Source organism: Uloborus diversus, unplaced genomic scaffold (assembly GCF_026930045.1).
Source record: "Uloborus diversus isolate 005 unplaced genomic scaffold, Udiv.v.3.1 scaffold_306, whole genome shotgun sequence".
Classification (NCBI taxonomy): Eukaryota; Metazoa; Arthropoda; class Arachnida; order Araneae; family Uloboridae; genus Uloborus; species Uloborus diversus.
The window spans coordinates 115,022-142,248 of record NW_026558468.1 but is presented as its reverse complement, the minus strand read 5'-3'; positions in this window follow the sequence as shown (position 1 = coordinate 142,248).

Here is a 27,227-nt window from a genome sequence, read left to right as displayed (position 1 = left end):
TCCATAGGGCTTGAGGGGGCCCGAGCACCCTCAATAGTTTGTTTTGGGGGTCAGAGCCCCCTCAATAGTTTGCTTTGGGGAGCAGAGCCCCCTCAATAATTTAAGAACATTATTCGTCATATTATGATTTCTAAAATCACAAAATTATGTTGGTATTTTTTACTTTTCTTGTTTGAAGATAGTTACACTGCTAAATACATTCAGTAATGAATTAAAAAAATAACTATTGCGGTAGTAAACAGGTTAATTGAAAACGAGTGGTGTGAATAACGACAGTGTTACGGTGCTGAGAGCACTCATAGAATTTGTCCCAGTGCGCGAATCTTCGGGTGAAATCTGTCGCGGGGGCGCTCTCATCTAAGTGTTGCTGATCTGGAAAAAATATCAGGGTTTAAATTGTACATTAAATGGAAGGCGTGATAGTTTTCTTCAGCTATTAGAGTTAATAAAGTAATATGTATTAACTTTTTAACTCTTTTAAAGCATTAATTTTGATACATTGTTTTCATTTATTGAACTCTGAGCCTTATTCAAAGCAAGCTTAAATTAGTTGTTTCACTTATAGTAATCAGTGCGACAGCAATCTCTTATGCTTTATTCTTTTAATGATAGTTTAGATTTATTTAAATATCATTTCAATCTTTTCAGAGCTATATATTCACTGCTTTGTAATAGACTAAAAGCATAGTTATTACTGTAAATTAAATTAGCTTTTTACGAAAATACCATGCGGTTTTTTTTTTTTTTTTTTTTTTTTTTTTTTTTTTCAAAGCCAAAAAATGTGTCGGCTTGTCGAGTTTCTCAGAGTGTCGATTTACCTAGAGTCGAGTTTTTGGGGTTCTAATGTTGATCATATGACTAAAATGCATAAAAAGCTTTAAAACTCACTATTTTTTTTAATCTCAAATTTAGAAAATTTCCCCTGGCAAGACCCTTGTTATGGCTCTCTCCCCCAATAGTTGTTATAAATCGGTGCCGCTGGGAGTTCCTTTCCATGCAAGTCAAGTGCACTACCTTGTATAGTGCCGTAGCCTAGCTATGGCACTTCACGACTCCCCAAAAAAATGAAACTGTAAAATTGTTCCTCACTTAAGGCAAGTGACATGATCTAGTTGAAGCAGAAAATTTGTGTACCAATTTTTGGATTGTTTTACTTTGAAAATGCCGTGTCACATATTGTTTGTTTGTATACGCACCAGAAAATATATAAGTTGGCATTTTCAAGGGACAAAAATCTGAATTTTTTTGCGGGGGGGGGGGGCGGGCTGCATGCTTTAACATACTCCCTAGACCCCGGTGACATCCGCCCCCCCAATAATTTTTCCAAGTCGGCGCCCCTGGTGCCCATCGCTCTATGGGGGGGGGGCTGATTTTTTTTTTTTTGTGTGTGAATAAAAATAGCTTTATAAATGCAACAAATAAGAAAGATAAATCGTAATAGCCACGGAAGTATAAAATTCATGCTTGTGGCACCTGGGGAGGAGCCCCGCATCCACTTGTATGCTACATTTTGTTCAAATTTCCCCGAAGGGCTGTGGTTGGCCGAAGGGAAAGCCGATCGAGAGATCCTGACGACTCCAAGGGAGAACAATTAAGGGGGACACAGATGCATGGGAAAGAGGGGTGAAAAAAGGTACTTGAAAATGCGAAAGGAAAAACAAGCAAATTAGTCCAACTTGCTAAAAACTTGGACTAAGGAGAATAATTTTTCTAACAAATTGCCTTGGCTTTTTAGAATAGGGAGGATTGACTTGAGGACGGAGATGAGTTTATTGATGTTGAAAACTTTATTGATTTCCTGGATAATTGAGAATAAATCGGTGAAATTTTGTTCGGGGTAATTATTAAAATGGATATCATTTTCAGTGGCGGAAATACCTTGAGTGGTATTAGAGTAAGAGCGGCGAGGGTCAACGCGGGCAGTATCCCGGTTGAAATAGCGCCGGTTGCCTAAATTGATCTTGGGTTCAGGGAAGGCCTTACAGCCCTTATAAAAGAGGCTGCATGGTTCTCCCCGCTGTTTGCGCAACAAGATTTTTCCTGATTTTGCCTGTTAGGGCAATCTGCTTTGTTGTGTGCTTCAGTCACACCACATATCTGACCTGCCTGAAGCAATTCTCTGCCAGGTGGTTAAACCCCTGGCAGCCAACGCGGGGTATTTTTACTACGTACAATTATCTGGTAACTAAATAAAGCTATGAAATAGAGTCTGCCGGCCACGAAGTTTTCCCATCGAATGTGGCAAGTTTAATGGACGGTCGAGCAACCGATGTGGGAGCGCCAAACTGTACAGAGCTGCTTTCCGCGGTCGTCAATCTCCTTTCCATGTCCTTAATTATTTCTTCCTTAAATGAAGTAAATTTCTTGTCTTCTTCTTCCAACTTATTTTCCACATTGGCGATGCGCTCTTCCACAGTATCAAATTTTTCTTCCAGAGCATCGACTTAATCTCCCATGGCGGTTAGTTGATTCTCCATCATGGTTTTCATCGACGTTAAGTCACTTTTCATTTCATTTTGACTTGTAGTAATTTTAGTAGTTAAATCACTATTTAACTGTACTTGGTTAGTCGCTAATTCATTTTTTAATTGTTCTTGATTTGCAGTAAAACTTGCAGTCAAATCACTTTTTAATTGGTCTTGATTAGCCGCCATATAATTTTTCAATTGTTCTTGATTAGCCGCCAATTCATTTTTCAATTGTTCTTGATTTGCGGCAAAACTTTCAGTCAAGTCACTTTTCACAGCATTAATTGCTTCTAGAAGTTGTTTTAATTGGTCATCCATTACGCGAGTAAAGTCCAAATTCAAAGTTTTTATGAAAAAAATGTCCGAAGTCACACTTACTCCAAGAGAGTCCTGACGAAGCCCCACGTTGGGCGCCAATTGTAACGGATCCGGTGCGACTTCCAACTTTCTTGAAATAAAGAAACAGTTCTTGAGGGAAACACAGGAAATTTATTTACACTATGTACAAGAAAGAGCGTCAACAACTGCTAAATTAATCATCAGCAATTAAGCAAATATCACCAAGTAAGCAAAATATCTTGCCTCAGTATTGCATAAAGGTTGACATGCAAGAAAAATCATCTTGCATTAATGCTGCCTCAATGTTGTTATGTTACTCCATTTATGCTGTCAGCAGGCTGCCACAATATTGACTGACAAGGTGTATGCAGCATAATATCAGGAAAATATCAAGGTAGACTGCTTTTGTAATATTGCATACGTATTGATATGACAGGATAATATCAAGATGTTGTCATGACAGCATGAAATCAAGGTCTAGGCAAGATGATCTTGATTTTGTAATATTGCATACGCATTGATATGACAGGAAAATGTCAGGATACATTGACATGACAGTATGAAATCAGCACGTTTGCAAGGTGTTTTATTTATTTATTTGTATTATTTTCACTTTAAACTCGAGAATTAATTTTCATTCTTTAATTCACACATACGGGCCGGGGTGCCTCAAGGCAGCCTCTTAGGCCCAACTCTTTACTCAGTTTTCTCAAACGATATCCCACACATGGGCAACACGCATCTTGCCATTTATGCAGATGACACCTGCATACTAGCCTCCGCTCAGGGACTTTATCAAGCCTTTTCAGCAATTCAAAACCACTTAACACATCTAGATATCTGGCTAAGGACTTGGAAAATCAAAGTTCATGCCAACAAAAGTATAGCTACCTGCTTTTTTACAAGAACAACTGGGCTCCCTCCTATTAAACTACATCTTTATACCGACCCGATTAATTGGTCTCAGCGGGCGAAATATTTAGGCATAACTTTCGACCGTAATTTAACCTGGCGACCTCACATTGAAGAGGTACGCAAGAAGTACCTCACTTCCAAAAAACCACTAAATTGTCCCCTTCACAAAAAAAGCGTTTTATCAACGGATAATAAACTGCTCATTTATAAGTCCTGCCTAAGACCCATTATTACCTATGGAGCGCCCATATGGGCGACTTCTGCAATCTCTAACTTTAACAGAGTTGAGAACTTGCAGAGAGTGATGGTTCGAGCGGCGTGCGACCCTCCCTGGTACGTCCGTACGGACAAGCTGGTGGAAGAGGTTGGCATCCCGACGCTCCACAACTTTTGCAAAAAGCTCGCCAAGAAATTTCACTACAACATCCCCCGTGTTGGCAATCCACTACTTAACAACCTTCCAAATTACGATCCATTGGATCTGGCAAATTCTCGCAGGCCTCGCGCTCTGCTAGCTTAGTTTCAAATTCGAAACGGGGTGAGTGAATCCCTTATCGGGTTCATACCTCGTTTCGACTCTAGTTATTGTGCTACACTCTGGCTGGGAGCATGCTCCTATCTATTTTCATTTCACTATTTTCTTTTTAAATTTCTTATCAACATTTTATCATTGTCTTAATTTTATTTTATTTTTATTCATTCAAATAGCCTAGAAATCCCCCACGGGGGAAAAAGTATAAAACTTAAAAAAAATATGTAGGAAGCGAAAAAAAAACTTAAACTTATTTAAATAAAGAAGAACTTCAGTTGAAATTTACTTTGAAGAGCCTTCGGCTAACCACTATGGTACTCCCGTTAGAGGAAGCCACATCTCTCGTACAGTACATCCACGCAACCATCTTCTGCGCCAAAATAAAGCCATGTCCCCAACCGGGGAACTTTCAACATACCACACCAGAGGATAAGGGGCAGGGCCCCAGGTGCCTAAAGCAACGAACTTATATTTCCGTGGCATTCTTTAGTTATTTCTGTTATTCTTCAAGATAGTTTTCTAGCCTATGAATATTTCCTTAAAGCTGACATCTGATCGGAAATTCATATAAAGGTATTAATAGTACTCGCAATTTAATTTAAAAAATGAAAGTTTCTTCGTTTTGCGTAATACTTGACTTATTTTTAAAATTCATGCTTCTAATTGTATTATAAAGACATAAAATGCCTAGTTAGGAATAATTGCGGAAGTTTTTATAACACACTAGCATTCTCGTACCCGGCATTGCTCGGGTAATGGAATTAGCTGGGGTTAACAGTGCTTGGTGCACCTAGTTTCGAAAATCCCCTGTAATAATAATTACTTATCTTAATATATAAAAATCTTCTGTGCGGACGTTTGTCACCATAAGGCTTTTAAACGGCTGGACCAATTTTGATCAAATTTTTTGTGTGCAAGCATGGTTTCGAAGCGCGATGGATCGAATCGGAAACATTTTTGTTAATTAATTAATTAATTTAAACATTGGATGGTTATACTGTAGGAGTCCAGACCGGGGCGCTCAGACTACCTTGAGATGGCTGGAAGAGCCGGCGCCACCGAGTATCCACGACATAACATATCCCACGAGTCTGCGGGACGAGCGGAAAAAAGAGCCAAGGAAACGAGAATGGACGGACGCACTAAAAGGCCGCCCGAATAGTTCGCTGTGAAAATGCCGTAGTTGCAGATGTAGAATTGATATTTGATTTCATAAATGTAAATAGCTGTTGTACATAGGTTCTAGTATTAATTAAAATTTCATTATGAGTGTTAATGCGAATCGTTCGTTGAGTGACAGTGTCAAAATCAGAACCCATCGAATCCCACAATGGTGTCAGAAGTGGTGCTAAAAAGGAAAGAAGATAAGTACATTTTGCAATTTTGATGTCATTTTAGTTAAAATTGAAAATTTTATTCGTAGAAAATATGAGATATGTTCAATATAGTATTGAAGATAAAGCATTTTTTTGGTTTTGAAATATTTTATTGATAGAATATTTATGATGTGTGATTCAACATTGAACTTTTAAAGAAAAGTACATTTCGTTTTGATGTCGTTAAAATTGAAGTATTTTGTTTAAAGAAGACATTAGATATGTCCAATATCAGTGTTGAAGATTTAAAAAAAAAATTGTTTACATTTTGTTACTGAAGATTTTGGTTTTGAAATATTTTATTTATAGAATGTATGATATGTGTTCAACATTGAACAAAAACATCCCGGAAATCATATATATATATATATTTTTCATTTTATCGCAAAGATAATTTACATTGTTCTTAGTTAACGAAAAATTTCAAAAGCGAAACAAAAGCCATGTCTTTCTTGTCCAAGGGTAAAAAGGCTGATCTGCAAACTTTAGCCAGAGAATTACGCGTCGACGTAAATGCCGATGACAAAATAATTGATTTACGGGACAAAATTACTAAATGTAAATTATTTACTGATGACCTCGATTTTGTAAAGAACACTTTAAACACAATTATTGACGAACGGAAAGAAATGGAAGAAGCGGAAAAAGTGGAAAAACAATTAGAAAATGAACGCATCGATAGGGAAACGCGTCGTCTTGCCGATGAACGTGCAATCGAACTAGAAAAACTAAAATTAGAGTCACAAAACCGCCCTAGAGATGTTGTAACACACAATCCCATAGACTTTGACCGGATGCGGATTTATTTTAAAAATGTTTTACCATTATTTAACCCTGAAAAGACGATGTGTCATTATTTTTAACAATTGTGGAGAGACAAATGAAGTTTTTCAACGTTCCAGGAAATTTGTGGGTCTCACATTTACTCGGAGTAGTACTTCCAACCGATATAGCAAAATTAATTGCTAGAGAACCGGAAGACCTGTTTAAAAATTATTCACATATTCGGAACATTTTATTGCAAAGATTCAAATTAACAGCCGACAAATTTCGAACTCTTTTCAGAAAAATCATTCGGCATTATAGTATAATTGCTAAACCATTGAGAGATTTACTCAAAAAAGATACTGCGTTCAAATTTGACATTAATGAACGAAATTCTTTTAATGAACTTAAAAGAATTTTATCTTCTGAACCTGTTTTGTCTATTTACAACCCAAAAAGTGAAACTGAAATTCATTGCGATGCTTGTATAGATGGCTACGGTGCTGTTTTAATGCAAAAATCAATAGTAGATAATCAGTTACACCCAGTGTATTTTATGAGTAAGAAAACAACAGATACCGAACGCAATTACTCAAGTTATGAACTAGAAGTTTTAGCTGTCATCGAAGCATTGACAAAATTTAGGATTTATGTTTTGGGCATTCCATTTAAAATCATAACCGATTGCAACGCATTTAAAATGACTGTGGAGAAAAAAGAAATTAACGCGAAAATCGCTGGATGGGCTTTAATGCTATCCGATTTCGACTACGAAATTGAACACAGAAAAGGTACAAGAATGCGTCACGTTGACAGTTTAAGCAGAAACCCTATGTGCATGATTACACAAGATACTGTAACTCTGAAAATAATCCAAGCTCAAGAAACTGATGAACATATCAGAACAATTAAAGAAGTTTTAAAGTCGAAACCGTACGATGATTATTTAGTGAAAAATAATATTCTTTATAAATATATCAATGGTAATGATTCAATCGTAGTACCAGAAGAAATGCAAATGAGTTTAATTAAAACCGCTCATGAAAAGGGACACTTCTCGGTAAAACGCACTAAAGAAAACTTAAAAAATGAATTTTACATTGATAAAATTAAGGAAAAAATAGAAAAATGCATATTGAATTGTATTCCGTGCATATTAAGTAACCGTAAACGTGGCAAACAAGAGGGATTATTGCATCCGATAGAAAAAGAGGACTCTCCTCTGCACACTTACCATATCGATCACCTTGACCCGTTAGAAAGTACGCACAAAAACTACAAACATATTTTCGTTGTCATAGATGCCTTCACAAAATTTGTTTGGTTGTGAGTGTAGGAGCCCAGACCGGGGCGCTCAGACTACCTTGAGATGGCTGGAAGAGCCGGCGCCACCGAGTATCCACGACATAACATATCCCACGAGTCTGCGGGACGAGCGGAAAAAAGAGCCAAGGAAACGAGAATGGACGGACGCGCTAAAAGGTCGCCCGAATAGTTCGCTGTGAAAATGCCGTAGTTGCAGATGTAGAATTGATATTTGATTTCATAAATGTAAATAGCTGTTTTACATAGGTTCTAGTATTAATTAAAATTTCATTATGAGTGTTAATGCGAATCGTTCGTTGAGTGACAGTGTCAAGATCAGAACCCATCGAATCCCACAATACCTCCCAAATGATTAATATTTATTTTAACCTATTGTTGAGCGAGAACTGAAATAAATATTTAACCTGTTGCCAAAGGGCAATAAGAAAGCCAGCTCTGCTTTTTGTAATGAAATTTCCGACTGTGATATGTCAATTGAGAATAGATAAAACGTAGAGAGAGAATGAAGCTTTCCATTTCTTAAAAGCAACGATTTTAGGTCCCGTGATATATTTTCAAGTAAAGTACTGGAAGGTTCGCGCAAAACGTGTGTTCTGTCGTCGTAGTTGAACTATGTGACCGGATCGGTGCTTTAGATTTTCCTAACCAAATGATCAGAAAGTACCGTCCGTACTTAGCAACATTTGTTTCTCGACTGAAATCCATCTGAGTTTTGGCACCAATGTCAAGAATACGCTAAGGATTATCTAACTAATCAGTACATTATTAATGGAAAAAATGATGGAATTTAAAGACGAAACAAATTTTATTTTCGTCCAGATAAATTACAACAGGGTAGTTCTGTACACGAAAGATCAGTGCAGTGGGAGATCTTTATCTTTGGTGGAAAGAACAAATTAGGCAATATATGAAGTTTAAAAAGTTTTCGTTCAAAAGATCGGAGCGCTAATCGGTCGGAGTTGGCTTCGCTCACTGATCGGCTGGATTACAGTAACGTGGTGGCTTGGCGACTTTGGCTGTAAACAATAGAGTTGTGTGATCATTTGTTTACATTTTAAAGCTACCGTTAATGTAATTTATTGTATATTTTGTTTGTTTGGCGAATTATTTCCAATTGCAAAGAGTTGCTTTTCGTTTTTAAAGAGTTTTTAGTCATTTTAGTTGAAGAAAGCGTTTATTTTACATCGTTATGGGGGGGGGGAGGGATGAGTGATTTTCGCTTATACAGAGAACTGTTTTTACCTTTATCGTTTTTTTAAACGATATCTTTTTCATTGTTTTATTCTTTTTCATATGGGGAATGTTGCAACGGGATTTCCCGTTTGTTCTAGATGGGTAGTTAGTTTTTTACACTTAATATCTGAGGACGCTTTTTATCCTTTGGGTATGGCTGAAAGAACAAACCATCAAGTACGGGAGAAAAAATAGTTAATAAAACAACTGCTCAGTGGGCATTAAATAAATCAAGTTGTAATAAATATACGCATTCTGACACCAAGCAGCTTAAAACGTTTTCTTTTTACTTATTTTTTTCAACAAAACGGTTCAAACACTTGGTAGTTTATTGAAATTTTTTTACTTTTCAATTTACAAAGTTTGAACAGAACAACGTCTGTCGGGTCCTCTAATTACCTATAATTTTTCCTAATTTTGGGAGGATCCCGGAGTCCCTGGACTCCTTATATATATATGCCCTTGTCCTTAACCGATCTTTAACTGTTATTAACGTTTAAAAATTATGATCCTTTTAAAGTATTGATTATCTTTGCAAACACAGACCATCCACATTTTATTGTTATACCTATGTTTAAGCAAGAACTTCTTTGTATACAACATTTTTATTTTTTTTCCTGGTGCTAAAATTATTAAGCTGCTTGATGAACTGGCTTTGGAGCTAGCTACATAATATTGATCGTATGAAGAAAAAGTCTTCTCTTAAATTGATCCCTGCTACTTTTAATGTCTGTCCTTGTGATTTATTAATGGTTATTGCAAAGCCAACTTTAACAGGAAACTGCACTCTTCTGCCTTCAAAAGGATAGTCCGCCTGTGATGATGTTTTTAAAAACTTCGTTTCTAGTTTTGAAAAAATGAAAGCAAAAGACAGAAACATTATGATTTGACTTGAGAAAAGCCTCGAAGAATCACGTGAGAAACAAAAACAATATCAAATTTATAGTTCGCTATCGACCAAAAGTTGAGATGAAGTACTGAATAATGATTTGAATGGAGGAAAGCCTTCGAAAATAAGGGATTTTAATTTCAATGACAGGTTTTAATTTCGCAGAAATTAAGAGGTTTTAATTAATTTCTCCCGAACTAATTGAGATTTCAAAAAATCCTTTCTTAGTGGTTACTTTCGTAATCATGCGGACATGCCTGCCAAATTTCAAGTCTGAAGCTTTAGCGGTTTCGGCTATGCGTTGATATATATATATATATATATATATATATATATATATATATATATATATATATATATATATATATATATATATATATATATATATATATATATATATATATATATATATATATATATATATATATATATACATATATATATATATACATATATATATATATATATATGTATATATATGTATATGCATTGTCACAAATCCTGTAAATAGTAATTATTGTAGTAACGTAACCTGTAAATAGTTTCCCGTAATGAATATACAACCCCTTTTCATTCCGCTAAAGTATACGATCCCCTATTTCCTTTTCTTTTCATTGATAAAATTTGATAACGGTCTACGCATTTCTCGAAGCAGAAAGAATGTTGTGGAAAATTCTTCGATGTTTATAAAAGCCGTTAGCGATGGATAAACAGGGGAGTTTCGATTGAGGATTTCGAACTGAGAGTGTGTATTTGCTCTGTTTATAGCGAGGCATTTCGCTGTGTTGTTTTCGTATTTGGAAGTAAATACGTGTGTAAACGTTGAGTTTACGGTGTTGTGTGATAATTGCTTAATTGCTGATGAATAATTTAGCAGTTGTTGACGATCTTTCCTGTACATAGTGTAAATAAATTTCCTGTGCTTTTATCAAGAACTGTGTCTTCATTTCAAGAAAATGGAAGTCGCACCGAATCCGTTACAATTTGGCGCCCAACGTGGGGCTTCTTCTGGACTTTCTTGGAGTAAGTGTGACTTTGGACATTTTTTTTTTCATAAAGACTGTTTGAATTTATAGACTTTGTTTTTATGGTGATTACTCGCGCAATGGGTGACCAATTAAAACAACTTCTGGCAGCAATTAATGCTGTGAAAAGTGACTTGACCGAAAGTTTGGCGACTAACCAAGAACAATTGAAAAATGAATTGGCGACTAACCAAGAACAGTTAAATAGTGATTTAACTGCTAAAATTACTACAAGTCAAGATGAAATAAAAAGTGACCTAACGTCGATGAAAACCATGATGGAGAATCAACTAACCGCAATGGGAGATAAAGTTGATGCTCTGGAAGAAAAATTTGATACTGTGGAAGAGCGTATCGCCAATGTGGAAAATAAGTTGGAAGAAGAAGACAAGAAATTTACTTCATTTAAGGAAGAAATAATTAAAGACATGGGAAGGAGATTGGCGACCGCGGAAAGCAGCTCTGTACAGTTTGGCGCTCCCACATCTGTTGCTCGACCGTCCATTAACCTGGCCACATTTGATGGGAAAAGTTCGTGGCAGGTGTACAAGACCCAATTCATGATAGTGGCGGAAGCGAACGGATGGGATTCTGCTACCAAGGCCTGCCATCTTGCAGCATCCCTGAGAGGTGACGCAGCGGACATTCTTCAGACCCTTCCGGACAGCCAGCGCCTGGATTTCGCTGCCCTCACATCTGCGTTGGAGCTTCGCTTCGGTGAGAAGTGCCAGAAAGATTTCAGCCGACTCCAGTTGAAGTCTCGTTTCCAGAAAACCGGGGAAACCCTGCAAGAGCTAGCGGCGGACATCGAGAGACTGTCTCATCTTGCTTTTTGCGACTGTCCTGCGGATGTTCGAGACAACCTGGCACTCAACTATTACATCGACGGGGTTCGAGATCCGGAAATCCAGAAAGCTCTACGGATGGCGGATGTCAAAGACCTGAATTCTGCTGTTGTGTATGCGATGAAGTTGGAGGCCGCCCAGCAAGCAACCCGTGTGGATCGCCATCCCATCCGAACTCTGGAAGCTGATGAGTCTGATTCCAGGTCGTCCCACCTCGCTGAACTCGAGAGACAACTCGGTGACTTGGCAAGACATCTGAGCAGCATAACAGCCCAAAAGAAACAAGAGCAGAAGTGCTGGAAATGCGGTAGTGAAGGACACCTGCGAAGGAGTTGTCCGGCTCGCCAAGCTACGCGAGGGAAGGAAATCACCACCACCAGAGCTCTGCAGATTTCCTCTTCTAGTAGTGGCAGTGATGGACTTTTCATTTACGCCCATGTAAATGGGAATCCTTGCAAACTGATTGTCGACACTGGAGTCAATGTGACAATCGTTAGGACAGATGTGGCTCGTGAATTTGGATTGAAACTGCTGTGGACATCGCCACGCGTAAGTCTCCAGACTGTGACAGGTGTCAAAATCGAGATTGACGGTAAAGTGGACTTGGAAATAGTGTTTGGGAATGCCACCTACCATCATACGGCATTCGTCGCTAATATCACGGACCCCTTCATTCTCGGATTGGACTTTTTGAAGAAATATGACTTCACTCTCGACTTCAAGACTAATGAGCTGCACTCGATGAGAGAAGACATAGCCGTTTTCCCTGCAGAAAGTGATGTAAAATCCGCTCATCAAATAATAGCCCAAACAGATTTATCGATTCCCTCAAGGTCAGAATCATTAATACCTGGCTCCATTTCAGAAACCAATAGTTTTCGATTTGGACTCATTGAATACCCTAACCTAAGCAATAGCCTAAAAGGAGTGCTGGTAGCATCTACGCTTGTGGACCTTTCTAAGGATGTAATTCCTGTGAGAGTCGCCAACGTGAGTGAAAGGCCAAGGAATATCCGGAAAGGTGAAGTGTTAGCAACTTGTACTCCAGTAAACTTTATCATTAGAAGAATCAATTCCCCCGAGACTATGTCTTCTGAGTCCTTGACATCGAAGTTAATTGGGAGTGCACCATTAACGAAAGATCAAAGAACTGCTGCGGAACAACTGGTGGACGACTTCAAGCATCTGTTTTCATCAGCATCGGAGGATGTTGGCCGTACGAATTTAACGCAGCATAGGATTTACACTGGAGAACACCCCCCTATTAAACAGCATCCAAGACGACTACCATTCGCCAAGAAGGAAGAAGTTGAGACCCTCCTGAAAGAGATGAAGGAGAATGATGTCATCGAACCGTCATCCAGTCCTTGGGCTTCTCCCATCGTCTTAGTCCGAAAGAAAGATGGCTCCACCAGATTTTGTGTCGATTACCGACGGCTGAATGAAATCACCAAGAAAGACAGTTACCCTCTTCCACGGATAGACGACACCTTGGACACTCTTTCCGGACACAAGTGGTTTTCGACCCTGGACTTGAAGAGCGGCTACTGGCAGGTTGAGATACACCCTGAGGACCGAGAAAAGACAGCGTTTACAACTGGACAAGGCTTATGGCAGTTTAAAGTGATGCCCTTCGGCCTCTGCAATGCACCAGCTACGTTCGAGCGGCTTATGGAGACAGTGTTAAGAGGATTTTCTTACGAATCCTGTCTGGTCTACTTAGACGATATCATCATCGTGGGACGCAGCTTCGAAGAACATCTGGCAAATCTTAGGAAGGTGCTGCAAAAACTTAAGGAAGCCAATCTGAAGTTAAGCCCGTCCAAATGTAATTTGTTCCGCCGGGAAGTGAACTACCTTGGTCACATCATCTCTTCTGAAGGTGTACAAACCGATCCAGAAAAGGTATCTGCTGTCAAGAGTTGGAGTCGTCCCGAAAACATCCATCAGCTGCGAAGTTTCCTGGGGCTCTGCACGTACTACAGGAAATTTGTAAAGGGTTTTTCCAACATTGCACGACCTTTGCATAAGCTGACGGAGAGCAAGCAAAAGTTCGAATGGTCCAAAGAATGCGAAGATGCATTTCTACGACTGAAGGAGGCTTTAACATCAACGCCTATCCTCGCCTATCCTCAGCCTGAAAAATCCTTCATCCTGGACACTGATGCGAGCAACGAGGGCATCGGAGCTGTTTTATCCCAAGAAATTGACGGAAATGAACATGTCATCGCTTACTGGAGCAAATGCTTATCAAAGTCGGAGCGAAATTACTGCGTCACCAGAAAGGAGTTACTGGCCATAGTGAAAGCTGTAGAACACTTCCATCATTACCTCTACGGCCGAAAATTTCTGCTTCGGACAGATCATGCCTCATTAACTTGGCTTTTGAACTTCAAAAATCCGGAAGGCCAGATGGATCCAGCGGCTCCAGGAATATGACATGGAGATCAAGCACCGAAAAGGGTTATCTCACGGTAATGCTGATGCTTTATCAAGGAGACCCTGTCCTGAGAACTGCCACTATTGTTCCCGAATCGAGAAACAGTATGGAACGACTAGCCCTACTGCCTATCAGGTGACAGTGACTCCAATATCATCAGAACCTGATCCATGGAGTGACGACCAAGTTCGAAAAGATCAACTTGAAGACCCCGACATAAAACCAATTTTGGAGTTCATGGAAAGTGACAGTTGGCGACCTAGCTGGCAGGACGTTTCCATCTTCAGTCCTGCAACAAAAAGATACTGGGCTTTATGGAACTCGCTCCATTTACGGAACGGCGTGCTACACCGAAAATGGGAATCTGACGACGGCAAAACATCTAGGTGGCAGTTACTACTTCCCCGATCAAGGATTTCAGATGTTCTGAAAGAAATACATAGTAGTGCGACTGGAGGACATTTTGGTGTGTTGAAAACCCTCAATAAAGTTCGGGAGCGCTTCTTCTGGAGCAAGGCGAAGGATGACGTGGAGAAGTGGTGCCATTCTTGTGACGCCTGTTCTGCTCGTAAAGGACCGAAGAAAAGAAGCAGAGGGAAGCTACATCTGTACAATGTTGGAGCTCCTTTCGAACGAATTGGGATCGACATCCTGGGTCCTCTACCAAGAACTGCTGATGGGAACAAATACGTTCTTGTTTCCATCGACTATTTCACGAAATGGCCCGAAGCGTATCTCATTCCAGATCAAGAAGCTACCACCGTAGCAGAGACTCTAGTCCAACATTGGATCTCGAGATATGGAACCCCTTTGCAGATTCATTCCGATCAAGGGAGGAATTTCATCTCAGCTGTGTTTAAGGGCCTATGTCAAAGTCTCGGAATTGAGAAAACTAGGACAACACCACTACACCCACAATCGGACGGCATGGTGGAGAGATTTAACCGCACAATCCTGAATAATCTCTCACTTATGGTCTCCAGAAATCAACAGGATTGGGAAAAGAAGCTACCTTTGTTCCTGCTGGCCTACCGCAGTGCTGTCCACGAGACTACCGGATATGCCCCATCACAGATGCTCTTCGGACGAGAGCTTCGGCTACCTTGTGATCTCGTCTTCGGTCGTCCTCCGGATGCGCCTGCATCGCCTGAGGATCTCCAGGCCCGGTTGGAAGACGTTCATAACTTCGCACGAGAGCGAATCAACATCGCGGCGGAGAAGATGAAGACCCGATACGACACAAGGTCTACTGGACATGAATTCAACGAAGGCGACAAGGTTTGGTTATGGAATCCCATCCGACGGAAAGGTCTTTCACCTAAATTGCAGTCGCATTGGGATGGACCCTACAAAGTCCTTAACCGACTGAATGACGTCGTAGTGAGGATCCAAAAATCACCTAATGCAAAACCTAGGGTTGTACATTATGATCGGTTAGCCCCATACTATGGCCATAGTTCATGAGTATTACGTAAGCAACCATGGTTGATAACATAAAAGTTGTAGATAATTTTTGCTTTTAATGTTTAGTAATATTTCTTGTTATTATTGTGTTTTCTGCATCTGTTAGTTATTAATTAATGTGTATATTTGTAAACTTGTGATAGAAGTTTGCACCCTTTCTGGGGATTGTACTGCCCGGGACGTGCAGTCCTTAGGAAGGGGGCAATGTTACAAATCCTGTAAATAGTAATTATTGTAGTAACGTAACCTGTAAATAGTTTCCCGTAATGAATATACAACCCCTTTTCATTCCGCTAAAGTATACGACCCCCTATTTCCTTTTCTTTTCATTGATAAAATTTGATAACGGTCTACGCATTTCTCGAAGCAGAAAGAATGTTGTGGAAAATTCTTCGATGTTTATAAAAGCCGTTAGCGATGGATAAACAGGGGAGTTTCGATTGAGGATTTCGAACTGAGAGTGTGTATTTGCTCTGTTTATAGCGAGGCATTTCGCTGTGTTGTTTTCGTATTTGGAAGTAAATACGTGTGTAAACGTTGAGTTTACGGTGTTGTGTGATAATTGCTTAATTGCTGATGAATAATTTAGCAGTTGCTGACGATCTTTCCTGTACATAGTGTAAATAATTTCCTGTGCTTTTATCAAGAACTGTGTCTTCATTTCAAGAAAGTGGAAGTCGCACCGAATCCGTTACAGTATATATGTTATCTCAGGACATTGATTTTTATATATTAAGATTTAAGAGTAAAGAAAGCAAAATAATAAATAAGTAAAGAAATACAATAAAGTACATTTCCAAATGGATGTCAGCATTGAAAATATCCCATGGACAAAACACATGAATTTATCTTAAAGAATAACATAAATAACCATTGAATAAAATTAATCTTACGCATGAGATTGAAGTGATAATACGAAATTCTGGGCTTCATATCCTTTGTTTCAAAGTCTAGGGACAAAAAAAGTTATTTTCGGCCATTTCTAACATTGATCGCACATCGTCTGCGATATGACTTGTTTAGTACTATATTAATAAACAAATGCAGTTATCAGTCATTCATAAGTTATTTCTAAAACAATACTATTCCACACTAATAACTAAGCAACCAACTTAACGAAGCCTAAAGAACGCAACGCCAACGCCACGTGCAGCTTCTCTGAACCGACTGAATCGTAGGTAGAGGAGGAAGATGTGCGAGCAATGCGAGGGACGCTGGGTAGAAAGAACTGTGCGCATGCGCAAGTATCAACGAAGGTCCACCTGTTCTATTGTGTACTAATTACCTTGACGGCAACAGAATGAAATTAATACATCTTGACGGCGTCAACATGTATGCAATGTTGTTATTGTAAGGTAATATCAATATTGATGTTTTAAGATGAATACAATGTTGCATACGTGTTGTTATTGTAATATTGCTTTTTAATCTTTATGCAAGCTTTATGCAATATGAAACACGTCACTATTGACGCCGTCAGCATAATATCAAGATTGATGCAAGAAACTTTGCTAGTAGGGTCTCACAACACCGTAAACTCAACGGTTACACACGTATTTACTTCCAAATACGAAAAACAACACAGCGAAATGCCTCGCAATAAACAGAGCTAATACCCTCTCAGTACAAATTCTCAATCGAAACTAACTTTTTATCCTGCGTAACGGCTTTTATACACACCGAAAGAGACCTCTCAACTATTCCAGAAAATGCTACACCGTTCTACACTTTCTTATTTCTTTCATTCATAAATTTTATCAATGAAAAATAGGGGATCGTATACTTCAGCCGAATGTAAAGGGGCTGTATATTCATTACGGGAAACTATTTACAGGTTACGTTACTACAATAATTACTATTTACAGAATTTGTAACATTATTAAAGACCATAATACAATCCTCCCTTGTAATAAAAAATATGACCTTAACAAATAATTAATTGTTAAAATAATTATTCTTAAAATGAAATAGATTAATTAGGAGTTAAACTATTTCATTTTAGGGATTAAACTTCCTAATTAATTAGGGATTTTTAACCTCTCCAAACTAGAAGTATTATATAAACACTAATGAAAGCTAATTCTAAACAAAATTAACGAATTCTCAATTTTTTACAAAATTCTATAGTAAGAGAAATTTTATGATCATATTCTATAGAATTTTATAGAATTTATTATCTATAGAATCCTCATGCTCAAATTCTATAGCAGTTTCTATAGAACTTTACAGAAGAAATTCTCTATAGAAACTTCATTCTCAAGTTCTATATATCTATTCGCAACTCCAGCGCTCGAATGCGCTACCTTGCGGTGATTTACAAAACTGCCGAAAAAACTAAAACATTGCCACATTGCATTCCAGTGTCTGTTGACGTAAACACAGGCAGCTTGTTCTGAGTATTTATTAACGCAATCAATGTGTCTTAGACTGCTTTCAGCTACAGAAATTATTTCGTCCCTTAGTTGTATTCTCGAGCTTCTCAAAATAATGTTAGTTTTCCTTATTTCCTTCAAAAAAGTGTTAAATGGTGAAAGCGTAAACAAGAAAACTCTGGATTTATAAATTTGGATAACGTTATACCAGGTTAAAAAAAAATATTGTTTTGTGTGAATTTGTAAGAATACGGATTTTTTTTTTGTTCAATCAAATTAATTTAACTAACCATATTTTACAGCAGCATTTAGTTGGAATGGACAGTATGCAAAATTATCGTAGAACGAAATGAAAAATATTTAACCGAGAAAGAATTTACTTTAATGATCACATTCTCAGCTAAAAGGTTTCGCCGACTTTGTTTAGGGTTATAGTTTTAGCATTGTGCGAGCAAAGAAGCCTTGGCGAGATTTCATACGTCAGTTAAACCATTTTTAATTTTTATCACGAGTGGAATTAAATGGTATAGAAATATTACAGAATTCGAAAAGTAAAAAGAAAGAATGGTAGATCAACTGAAAAGAAAACTACCACCATATATCCGCAAGAATTTTGTTGATGATTTGCATAGCATGACATAATTAAATCATAACTCAGAAATTAGAAACATTCGATTTCGAAGCAGAAAAATTTTAAATACCAATTCGGGAATTTGAGAAACATAACTCAGCTACAAATGCAAAACAATTAGCGCTAGCCAAGCAAGGCAAAGGAATATCATCTTCTTTTGACAATAATTCGTAATGTCATACAATTAAATTTTCTAGCATTAATTGTTATTCTTGTTAGGCCACAATTATTATTTAGTTTTATCAAGAATTGGATAAACATCGAATTCAGCATCGTGGAAATGGCTGCTTAGAACTACGAAATGCTTAATTTGCATTAATTTCTAACGTTTATTAATGTTTCTTGAATTCTCATTTCTTTCTACGTGGGCCAGAATATCAACAAGACTAAATTTACTAGGCTTATTAGCATTTTCTTCGTTACCTCGTGCGTTTGTTTTACCTTTTTCGTCCGCAATTAGAAAATGGCTACAGTGCCCACTATAGTTCGTTGGAGTTGCGAATAGAATTATACAGAAATAATTTCTATAGAAACTTTCTTATAGACTTCTACATGATTTTATATAGAATTCTATAAACTATCAACCATTTTTGTAAAGGACACCTTTTCAAAAAAAGAAAAAAAAAACCTATTAAAGTTTCTTTGAAATTTAAACTTTTCATCAAATCATTAAATTAAATTTACATTTGCTTTAAAACTCTATTTAGCGAGTGAAGCGGTTTTTACTGCAATTTAAAATATTCCGCCAAATAAACAAAAAAAGACATCAAATCCGCAACTCTGCTGTTTATGGCCAAACTCGCCCAGCAAAACCACGCTATCATAATCCATCCGTCTAACGATAAAAAAAAAAAAAAAATTAAAAAAAATTAATTGGAATTCTTAAATTTTGAATTCAAATTATGCTTTTCGCAATCACGAGTTGCGACAGGACCCTGCTCATCGGTTTCTACTTTACTCACTTTTTTCTAGCCACGGCTCCTCTGTCCCTCCAACAGGTCTATCCTCCTGTTGAACGGAGACGTGTGTATTTGTTGTGTATGTGTAGGCTTTTGTGTGTGCGTAGACCTGTCTGTATGCGCGTTGGCGTGTGTGTACGTGTGTGAGTGTGATCAGAAAACCAGTTTTTCGTCGTGCGTGACATCACTTTCCGTGAGGCACCATTTCTCCCTACCATTAAGCTATCCTAAACGTCTTGCTGCCGACTTTAGCTGCCGAGAAGGAGCATTCTCGTTTTCACCCGGGTGGCAGGTGGTGAGTTCGCTTTCTCTGGAGGTGAGAAGAGCTTCCTAGTCAAAATGGCGGTGCCTGTTTACACTTGCGTTGTGATGGAAATTTTGCAATTGTGGGATTTCTAATGCTTGTAATTTTTAACCGACTTCAAAAAGGAGGCGGTTATCAGTTCATACCGTATGTATGTTTTTTTTTTTTTGTTTGTCCACTCATAGCGTCTCACCTAGTGAACCGATTTTGATGATTCTTTTTTTAATGGATAGAGGATGGCTCAACTTAGGTCCCATTACTTTGTTTGACCATATTTGCTCTTTAGATAAAAAGTTATGGGCAAAAAACAGTAAATTTCCCTATTAAATGATTAAAATCATATTGTAGCGAAGTTCGCTCTTTTCATCCGTGGATAACGGTGGCTCAGTGGTAGAATTCTCGTCTCCCACACGAGCAACCCGGGTTCAAATCCCGACTAGGACAAAGTGAATTTTACTAAAATTTCGTTTCTACTGTTTCCCGTATTTTCTCGAATGTTCTATTAATTTCTGCATCTTTTCAAGTCTGGAAAGTTCCAGCACTTTTTCAAGTTGTATATAAGGAGATGTAACGTTCATTCGTGGTTCTGAATAAAGATCTCGAGTCGAGACTAACGAGTATTCGCTTCATTTGGCTTTCACATTGTCTTCGCTATCTTCATCTACGCGACAAAATGAAACTCATTGTTATAAAAGTTTGGTGCCATATAACTGTAACATTAATAGTAATTGTAATGATAATTTTGAATAAAGGCTTTTCTAAAGCAATACAGTGATATAGAGCCGCACTTCTTACTAGGTAACTTCTTACTTTTACTGAAATATCTACATTTACACTAAAAAGAATGAAATAAAAAAATTTTGAAAAAAAAAATAGAACCGACTTCAAAATTGCTCTAAAAAGTGAAAAATAATTTTATTCTTTAAACACCTTCGATAATACTTTTAAACATAATTTTTGAAGTTGGCGCAAAAACAAAAAGTAAAATCCATTGTAACCATGCTTCGTTCATATTTTTATCAAAAAATCATCCAAAGTTAGGAACGAAACATTTATATCGTTACTCAAATATGCTGTCATCAATGCGTAATGCATGTGGTAGTGAAGAAACTGGACCTGGTTAAATTTATACTTGTAGTTGAGTTATGGCTGTGAATGATTTTATCGATCGTTTTTGCGCCAACTTCAAAAATTATGTTTAAAAGTATTATCGAAGGTGTTTAAAGAATAAAATTATTTTTCACTTTTTAGAGCAATTTTGAAGTCGGTTCTATTTTTTTTTCAAAATTTTTTTTGCAAGAGGAGTCTAGGAAATATTGCAGCCAAGTTACTTTTAATAATAGTAACATTATTATAGGAACATGGTTTTCATTAAACACTGACGCATTGTTTAAATCGGTTAGTAATTTAAATTAAAAATCTTCGGTTTCAAAATATTATGAACATATTTTTCGTTATAAAGTGGTACGAACATATTTTTCTTAGGCTCATTCCCCGAATATGGATGTTTTTAAATGAACATTAATTATGATGAGGTCAAATAGATACATTTTTTAACAATTTCGATCGCGAGAAATGACTCATTTCTTGGTTTATATATTGGTGTTTCTGCCTTTAAATTACATGTTTTGATAGTTTTGACATGCATATTGCTGGATTCAATTTTGCGATGTTAAGCAACGTTGCTCTACAGATAGACGTTTTCTAATAACTGAGAATATTTTTACAGTTCCCCCCAAACCTTTATTTTTTGTACATATAATTTTGTCTTAAAAAATAGCAGGGTATGAATGTTGGTCGTTTTAATAGAACCTCAAGATCCTTAGAAATTTTTCACCTACCAAATATTTTTTAATTTACATTTCATAAAATATCAAGCTTTATTTTTCGAATCAAACTGCATTCAGTTTTTTTTTCCGCAGTATGTTTACGCACTGCTTTGTTGTAACCTCAGTACAAAATCAACGCGAAACACTTTCCATGTAATTAATTAAAAGAAATAAAGTTTAAACCCCACAGCACTTTTCATGTTAAGTTATAAGTTATACACTATTCTAGCCAAATTGATTTGCTGGACCACTGTTTTTTCATTAGAAGTAATGAGAAAGGGCATTGTAGTCAATTCAAAACGATAGTTTTTGAATTCCCCAGCTTTATTATTAATCCATTATTCTTCAAATTTGCATTAATAAAAAAAGGTTTTTTTTTCTTTTTTTTAAAAATATATTTCACCCTGTCTATTTGAAAATCTCTGATTGAGTAGATAAGAGTAAAGGCTATAACAGTAGCCTGACTAGCTCTCACCACTCAAAAAAGAACTTAACTTAGGGCCAGTTTATAACATAAGATAGAATAAACAAAAAATAAATGCATAATCATACAAAGAACAATAAACACAAACAATGCAATAAAGTACGTCTAATTTTATAACGGAACCCAGGTATACTATATTACAAATATGCTACTTTATCCTAAATTGACTGCAATAGAATTGAGTATAAAATTGTTTAGCCTTTTCTTAAACAAATTTCGATTATTAATGGTTTTTTAAAAAAATGGGTAAGGTGTCCACAATCTTGGTCCGTAAGAGTTAATGCTATTAAACAACAGATTTGTTTTTGCGTTAATAGGTATAATGTTTTCACGGTTTCTAGTGGGGTCATTATGAACCAAATAAATTCTGTCAAATGGTTCTTAAAAGCCGTTTGTTTTGCTTTTGAAAGATAATCAAGAGCGAGTCCATCGTTTATTTTTTCAAAAAATATAACAATTGCTTAGTTAATTTTTTTAATTAATAAAGATTCCACCTTTCTCAAGGCTTTGTACAGAATCATGAAATCAAAACAAATATGTGGCGCATGAAAGTTCATGAAGAAAGAGAATTCTTTGGTGTAAACGAAGATTAACAGTCACTAGTTTCAAACTACAGCAACCGTGCTTCCCAAATCGGCATTTCTAATTATACGAAACATAATCGTAAGGATGAGACTACATTGTCAACAATTTAGGGGGGGGGGGGATAATCTTAAAACTAGACCATTGTCAAATTTTATTCGCTTACTTACCGTGAAAAAGTTTTGAAAACTGATGTATATTAAACAAAAGGCAAACAAAGAGGCACTTTGCATTTTAAAGTATTCTTTCGAAAGAATATTTTCAAAAGAAAAAAATAAGCCAAAAATAAAATTAATAAAATGCGTAAACACAAAAGAAAAAAAAAGGTTGGTTATGACATATCAAGAAATGTATCTGCCAATTTGTTTGGCCATGAGATAACTCCTCGGATCCCAAAACGGAGTGGAATTAGAAGTTGCGGATCCCCGTTACTGTGGACAAAAAAACTCAATTAGTACGAGAAACCGCAAATGCCGTGGGAAACGGAGTTGCAAGCCTCTTTTGCCGTAGGAAAAAAGAACTCCAGTCCGACTGAAGAGATTCCTTTCCCGCGTCACGAGTAGTTCTCGGAACGCTGGAAACAGGGACAAAATACTCACTCGATACAATGGTGGTAAGAGCAAATGGGAGGAACCGACTATTTTCTCGGTTGTTCTCGGTTTTCGTGAGGGAGAAAACGTCGTCACCAGAATGGAACGTTACTTACGTTGTAGGGCCCCTCAGGAGCGGTTACCGGAGGACGGAGCCGCGTCAGCAGGTGACGGTGGTGGTTGAAAAAGGCACGGAACATCAAAGACGGTCAAATGAGAACAATAAGCAATCGTCATTGCTCAAAAAAAAAAAAAAAAAAAAAAAAAAGAAGAAGAAGAAGAAGAAAGTGTCGTCAGAAAAAAAAAAGAAGAAAGTGTCGTATTTTCCTTTGAAGAGAGAAGCTAAGTTTTTCGACCATAGATCGAGAGAGATCTGGAGTAAATTCGCAACTCCAACGAACTATAGGAGGCACTGCAGTCACTGTCTAATGGCGGACGAAAAAACTAAAACAAAGGCACATGGTAACGAAGAAAATGCTAATAAGCCAAGTAAATTTTGTTCGTATGCATGATTTTTTCGCTTTATTCTTTTTAAATTAATGTTCAAAAGTCTTGTTGATATTCTGACCCACGTAGAAAGAAATGAGAATTCAAGAAGCATTACTAAACTTCAAAGATTAATGCAAACTTCGTAGTTTTAAGCAGCCATTTTCACGACGTTGAATTCGATATTTATCAATTTTTGATAAAACTAAATAATAATTGTGGCCTAACAAGAATAACAATTAATGCTAGAAAATTTAATGTGACATTACAAATTATTACCAAAAGAAGATGATACTTCTTTGCTTTGCTTGGCTAGCGCTTATTGTTTTGCATTTGTAGCTGAGTTATTTCTCTCGAATTCCCGAATTGGTTAATTTAAAATTTTTCTGTTTCGATGTTTGTAATTTCTGAGTTACGATTTAATTATGTCATGTTATGCAAATCATCTACAAAATTCTTACGGATATATGGTGGTAGTTTTCTTTTCAGTTTGATTGACCATTATTTCTTTTTACTTATCGAATTCTGTAATCTATATTACTACCATTTTATTCCACTCATGATAAAAATTAAAAATGGTTTAACTAAAAACGCGAAATCTCGCCAAGGCTACTTTGCTCGCACAATACTAAAACTCTAACCCTAAACAAATTTGGCGAAACCTTTCAGCTGAAAATAAAAATAATAAAGTAAATTCTTTCTCGGTTAAACATTTTTCATTTTGTTCTACGATAATCTATTCAAGAAAATATTTTGCATACTGTGCATTCCAACTAAATGCTGCAGTAAAATATGATTAGTTAAATTAATTTAAGATTAAAATAACTCATATTCTTACAAATTCATACAAAACAATAAAATATTTTACTGCGTATAACGTTATCCAAGTTTGTTATTCCAGAGTTTTCGCTTTCGCCATTTCTCAATCAACTCATATTTTAGAAAGAAATAAGGAAAACTAACATTATTTTGAGAAGATCGAGAATACTACTAAGGGATGAATTAATTTCTGTAGCTGAAAGCAAACTAAGACACATCGATTGCGTTAATAAATACTCAGAACAAACTGCATGTGTTTACGTCAACAGACACACGTGGAACGCAACGTGGCAAATCTTTAGTTTCTTCGGCAGTTTTGTAAATCACCGCAAGGTAGCGTATTTGAGCGCTGGAGTTGCGAATAGAGACGAGCGCCTGCATCCTAGGGACTCTTACTCATGTCTCATACGATTGGATGGCGCGTACACGTGACTTCTATACTCATGTCTCATTTGATTGGATATTGAAACCACATGACTTGGTGACGCAATTCCCGCCGTTGTTCTGAATGATATTTTCGCGCTTTTTGTGTTTTCGTTCTGAATGTTGGAAATTGTTCTTAATAGGTATTGCTCTGCTCGAAATGAACATGGAATTTGCCTGTTCCATTGGTGGTGTTGGATTTTATGAGAAGAGACATTAAAAAAGCCATTTAGCTCGGATGCACAAAGATATTGATCAAGGGAAAAAAATTCGGAAAGGGAAATCTTCAATTGAGAGTATTGCGAGAAATTTTTTTTCTTCTAAGAATAGTCTTAACAAACATCATGCCAGATTTCACAATGTGAAAAAATTGACAGTTATTTGTCAGGAAGAGGAATGTGAGGGAACATTTCGCACTGTTATGGAATTGAGGCAGCATCTTCAAGAATATCATAAGATAGAAAATATTAGAGAACATTTATGGTCTTGAATTTCAGAACTCCTCAGGTTAGTTCATTAACTTTCCAAATGTATCTTTATGTCAGGCCCGTGTCCAGAATTTCATAAAGGGAGGGGTTTTGGTTTCAATGTTTTTTCGTTCTTACATGCACTGTCAGAAAAACACAACAGTGGCTCAAATAATTCATTTCTGTTTAACGGCTACAATGAGGGGCATAGCGGTGTGTGTGTGGGGGGGGAGGAAGGGGGGAGGGTCCAAAATCTCAGAAGATGTGTTTTCAAGATATTACCAATTCTATTATTGTATATTTTATATACAGTAGACATGCCTAGTTTTTATTCGGCTCATGTTTATCTGGATCAAACTTGTATAGTTAAAAAATATATATTTACTTAAATAATAATTTAAAACTGTGAGTGCAAAACAGTGCTGCAACTAGAAAATAAGTTTTAAGGGAGACATGTTGAAAAATAATCTAATCTGATAAGGGTGCCGGGGTTCCTCCTCCGGAAAATTTTGAAATTTTTAGTACTGAAAACGGAATTTTAGATGGTCTTTGGCTCCGCGGAAATTTGTAGAAATTTAAGGCGTGGAACGCGATTATAGGCCATATTTATTGACGTTATGGCAAGGAATGCGGCTCGGAGACTCTCCCTAATCGTTTTTTTTTCTTGAAAAATAGATTAAAATTTAATTTTAATCTCCCTTTCAAGTTTTTTGAAATTGAAGTTCCTAAAACGCAATTGCAGGTTAACTTTGAAGATTTTTACGAGGAGGGGATTCTGATGCTAACCCCTGGATTTTCCTAAAAAGTTCTAAAACTTTAAGCAGTATTCTAAAATATTAGGAGGAGGGGTTCAGAGGTTATTCTACTTAAATTTTTCGTTAGTTTTGTTTGAAGAACCTAATTCTTGACGATATTAAAGGAAGGCGATTCGAGGACTCTTGCTCGCATTTTTTCTGAAACTGGAGTCTCAAAAACGCAGTTGTACGACCATATTTGGTAAAATTAGGGCCCTTTTAAAACTGAAACAACAAAACCCGAGTTTCGGCGACGCAGTTTTAAGCAATGTTGATAGAATAAGCGATGTTGTTCGGGGGCTTTTTCTGGAAATTTTGCGAAACTGAAGATCTGGAAACCAAAGTTTGAAATACTCCGTAATGCTATTGGCACGGGGGAGGGGGGGGGCGTTCGTAGGAGTAGCATTTTGAAGAAGATTTTATTATTTTCAGACAAACTAGAAAAAAGGAAAAAAAAAAAAATGCTGGGAAACTTCAATGAGAATGTTTTGTTTTTTTAAATACCATAAACAAACTTCAACATTAAAGTTAATTTTATGTCAAATTTACACATTTCTTTGGTTTTTATCATGTTTCCACTATGAGAGGGGTTTAACCCCTAAAACCCTCCCCTTGGACACGGCTCTGCTTTATATATATGTATGTTAAATAAATATGGTACTATATCTATTAATGTAATAAATATAATTATATATATATATCACATTTATGAACACATCAGGTGTCCCTCCCACCCCCAAATATTAAAACTTCTTTAAAATTACCCCCCTAAAAATTTCAATGGTGCATTTTAAACTCCCTCCCTCCTTGTGGACACCCTTGCAGAAGTATTGTTTGTTTCAAGATACATACAAAGGTGCTCAGGTTGTA